The 5,054-nt window shown below is 39.1% G+C and overlaps 1 non-coding gene across 1 annotated transcript; it reads left to right on the forward strand.

Moving 5' to 3' along the window:
- On the forward strand, positions 1–132 carry Gm26421. The gene has a single exon (XR_003954218.1). It is a non-coding gene; the product is annotated as a small nucleolar RNA SNORA17 (small nucleolar RNA).
- The last annotated feature ends 4,922 nt before the right edge of the window (positions 133–5,054 follow it).

The raw sequence follows: 5,054 nt of genomic DNA on the forward strand, positions 1-5,054 counted from the left end.
TCTGTATCAAGAGACATTGCAGATGTGGCTGACGTGCCACATGTGTGTCAGTAGATGGCAGAGAGAAGAGAGGGCATGTCTATGCTCTTTGTTCTGACCTATGAACAACTAAATGATTAGTAGTCTTACATTCCCAGAAAAAAAAGTCTACACAGGCTAGGTGATCAGGAATCTAACTTGTTGAGTTCCTTGTATATATTGGATATTAGCCCTTTATCAGATGTAGGATTGGTAAAGATCTTTTCCCAATCTGGTGGTTGCTGTTTTGTCCTATTGACAGTGTTCTTTGTCTTACAGAAGCTTTGCAATTTTATGGGGTCTCATTTGTCAATTCTTGATCTTAGAGCATAAGCTATTGGTGTTCTGTTCAGGAAATTCTCCCCTGTGCCCATGTGCTCAAGGCTATTCCCCACTTTCTTTTCTATTAGTTTCAATGTATCTGGTTTTATATGGAGGTCCTTGATCCACTTGGACTTGAGCTTTGTACAAGGAAATAAGAATGGATCTGCACAGGACCAAGGGCCTTTCCTCCCACTGATAATCGACTAGACCATCCTCTGCTACATATATAGCTAGAGCCACAAGTTCTACTATGTGTTTTCTGTGATTGGTGGTATAGTTCCAAGGAGCTCTGGGTTATTGGTTAGTTCATATTGATGTTCCTCCTATGGGGCTTCAGATCCCTTGAGCTCCCTGGGTACTTTCTCTGGCTCTTTCATTGGGGACCTTCTGAAGGCTCTGTGCCCCAGTATAGGGGAATGCTGGGACCAGGAATGGGAGAGGGTAGGTTGGGAAGCAGGAGGAGGAGGAGGGGATAGGGAATTTTTAGAGGGGAAACTAGGAAAGAGGATGACATTTGAAATGTAAATTTAAAAATATCTAAAAAAATAAAACATAAAATAAAATAAATAAAAAATAAAAATAAAAGAATTCTTATACAAAAAAAAAAAAAAAGAATGGATCGATCTGCATTCTTCTACTGAAAGAAAGATGAAATTTCAAGACCTGTAAGTCATATAAAGTACTCAGAAATTGCTGGTTGTTTGTGAGCCTAGAAGCTGCCTGGGGCTGAGAAAAAAGAAATTGATATGCCCCATAGTAAAAAAACATTCCTGGGAACAGCTTAACCTTAAAGATAAAGAGGAATGTGAGGACATAACAGGGCTATCTTAACTGAGCCAACAACTCACAGAACTCTGACACTCTGCACATACATGTAATTTTTCTGCTGATGTTTGAATAAGCCAATAGTGTGTCGCTATGCTGAACTACACACCCCTAAGCCCCTTACCCCATAAAAACCCCTAGCTTTCGAGCCTCTTGGTCGACATCCATTATCTCCTGTGTGGGATGCATGTCATTCCGGAGCTCCATCATTAAACTACCTCGTGTAATTACATCAAGGCCTTTTTGTGATTCTTAGGGTGCCCACCGAATCGGGAATTGAGTTGGGGTTTCCCCACTAGGTTCTATCACTACATGCTAACCACCAGTTGAAGCAGTGCCATTTGTTGAAAATGCTGTCTTTTTTTTTTCCCCCAGTGGATGTTTTTAGCACCCTTGTCAAAGATCAAGTGACCATAGGTGTGTAGGTTCATTTCTGGATCTTCAATTCTATTCCATTGATCTACCTGCATGTCACTGTACCAATGCCATGCAGTTTTTGTCATGATTGCTTTGTGGTACAGCTTGAGATCAGGGATGGTGATTCCCCCAGAATTTCTTTTATTGTTGAGAATAGTTTTTGCTATCCTTTTTTTTTTTTTATTCCAGATGAATTTGGAAATTGCTCTTTCTAACTCTATGAAGAATTGATTTGGACTTTTGATGGAAATTGCATTGAATCTGTAGATTGCTTTTGGCAAGGTGGCCATTTTTACTATATAAATCCTGCCAATCCATGATCATGAGAGATCTTTCCATCTTCTGAGGTCTTCTTTGATTTCTTTCTTCAGACACTTAAAGTTCTTGTCATACAGATCTTTCACTTGCTTAGTAATAGTCAAATCAAGACAAAAAATTACGAATATAATACCTCACAATAATTTCAACAATATTTAAGGGTAAATTTAACTAAGCAAGTTAAAAGCTTTTGTGATAATAACTTTAAGACATTGAAGAAAGAAATTGAAAAGACATCAGAAAATGGGAAGATCCCCGATGCATTTAGATTCTTAGGTTTAATATAATGAAAATGGTCATCTATCAAATGCAACCTATATATTCAACACAATTTTGATCAAAATTCCAACATATTGCTTCACAGAAATTGAAGAGATAATCTTCAGCTTCATGTGAAAACCAACACATGGTGGGGTGGGGAGGAGGTGTGGGATGTGGAGCAGTAGGAGGGGGGATGGAGGGCATGGGGAATGATATATGGTGTGTAAAAAATAAATTAAAAATAAAATTAAATTAGAAAAAAAAGAAAACACACATACAATCGCACACAGACACACATGCATGCATGCATGCATGCATACATACACAAATCATGTTACTGAAAACAATCCCAAAATATAAATCACTATCATAAATCTCAAGTTGTCCTACAGTGTGCTTACTAATTTTTAAAGAACTGTATGGTATTGATTTAAAAACAAACATGCTAATAATCGGAATCAAGTTGAAAACCAAGGCATACATTCACAGATAGACATGGATTTTTTCATTAATACATTTATGTATTTACTTTACATCCCATGCATATCCCCCATTCCTCCTCTCTTTCAAGTACCAACCTCACAAGTTCCTCCCCCATTGCCCCCTCCCCTACCCTGGGCAACCATCCCCACTTGAGTATCACCCAGTCCTGGGACAAAAAAGTCAAAGCCTCTCCCACTGAGGCTCAACCAGGCAGTCTAGCTAGGAAAAGGGGAGCTAATGGCAGGCAATATCCAGCTCCAATTGTTAGGGGATTGACATGAAGAAAAATCTGCACATCTTCTAAAAATGTGCTGGTCCAGCCACTGCTAGCTCTTTGGTTAGTGGTTCAGTCTCTGTGAACCCCCATGGAACTAGGTTAGTTAACTCTGTAGGTCTACTTGTGTTGTCCTTGACCACCGCAGATTGCTCAATCCTATCCCCAATTCTTCCACAAGACTCCCCTAGCTCCATCTGGTGTTTGGCATTTGGCAGTGGATCTTTGCATCTGTTACCATCAGCTTCTGGATGAAGCCTCTCACTAGGAGACAGTAATGCTAGGTTTCTGTTTGCAAGCATAGCAGAGTACCACTAATAGTGACAATGGTTGCCTGTCTCCTATGGGATGGGTCTCAAGTTGGGGCAGTCATTGGTTGGCTGTTCCCTCAATCTCTGTTCTGTCTTTATCACCCTGCATTTTGTAAGCAAAAACAAATTTTGAGCCAAACATTTTTGTCCCTTTCCCTCCAGAGAAAATCCTGGCAGGCTACAAAAAAAGGGTAACTTAAGTGTCTATATTCCCCACTATTATGAGTGTCAGCTAGAGTCACTTCCATAGACTCCTGGCAGCCTGCTCTTTCCCAGGTTTCCAACTAGTCCCAAAAATAACCCCAATCAATTTTGTTTTCTTTCCCATATCTCTCTAGCTCTTCTTGTCCCCACACCAGATCTGCATCCACATTCCCCACTCCCACCCAGGACCCTCCCCCCCCCATTCACCTCTGATGTTTATTTCATTTCCCCTGAAATCTGAGTGAGATGCAGGCATCTTCCCTAGGGCCAGCCTTATACTTAGTTTCTTTGGGTTTGTGGATTTTAGCATAGTTATTCTGTAAATTATGAACTAATTCTACTTGTAGTAGAATGAAAAGGAATGCCAGGGCCAAAAAGTGGGAGTGGGTGAGTAGGGGAGTCAGGGGGGAGGGTATGGGGGACTTTTGGGATAGCATTGGAAATGTAAATGAGGGAAATACCTAATAAAAATATTTTTTAAAATAGACCCATATTTATCTCTCTGCACAACATTTAAGTCCAATTGGATTAAAGACCTCAACATAAAAACAGCCACACTGATTCTTATTCAAAAGAAAGTGAGAAACTGCCTTTAATACATTGGTACAAGAGAAAAATTCTAAAATAGGACTCATGAGATATTTCTTCCTCATCATTCAAATGAAAAGGAACATGAGAACATGAATGAATGGTGAAGAAATCACTAAATTATTTGCGGAGATATTTGATGGAGACACAACAGCAAGAGCAAGAACTCTAAGGTATGAACTTATTTACAATGTCCAAAGAACCATAAGGAGGTTAGAGAGAGTAAATGTGCAGGAAATAAGGGTCATGTAGATGAGGTCTAAGAGGCAACAGCAACAAAGATCATTTAAGCTTTGATAGGCCATTATGAAGGCCCAGAATACTGCAAAATCCCATGACTGAACAGAACCACACAGGCTTTTCTATAACAAAGGACAAATTTATCAAATAAAAAAAAATAAAAACTATAAAACAAAAGCAAAATAACAGAAAAATAAGGTTGTCTTTCTAAGCATAAAAACTCTCCGGTCAAAATAACATTTCTATGCATCCAAAAACAATATAGTAATGGCACCAACATTGTTGGATGTTTTGGGTTAGGAGCTTTTTGCATTTTCTTTGACTGTTGTGCTAATGTTTTCTATGGTATCTTCTGCACTGGAAAATCTCTCTTCTATCTCTTGTATTCTGTTGGTGACACTTGCATCTATGACTCCTGATCTCTTTCCTAGTTTTTCTAACTCCAGGCTTGGCTCCATTTGTGATTTCTTTATTGATACTGTTTCCATTTTTAGATCCTGTATGGTTTTGTTCATTTCTTTCATCTGTTTGGTTGTGTTTTTCTGTAATTCTTTAAGGGATTTTTCTGTTTCCTCTTTAAGGGCTTCTACCTGTTTACCTGTGTTCTCCTATATGTTTTAAGGGAATCATTTATGTCCTTCTTAAAGTCCTCTATCATCGTCTTGAGGTGTGATTTTTAAATCTGAATCTTGGTTTTTCGGTGTGTTGGGGAATCCGGGGGTTACTATGATGGGAGAACTGGGTTCTGATGATGCCAAGTAGCCTTGGTTTCTGTTGGTAAGGTTCTTATG

Source organism: Mus musculus, chromosome 2 (genome assembly GCF_000001635.26).
Source record: "Mus musculus strain C57BL/6J chromosome 2, GRCm38.p6 C57BL/6J".
Lineage (NCBI taxonomy): Eukaryota > Metazoa > Chordata > Mammalia > Rodentia > Muridae > Mus > Mus musculus.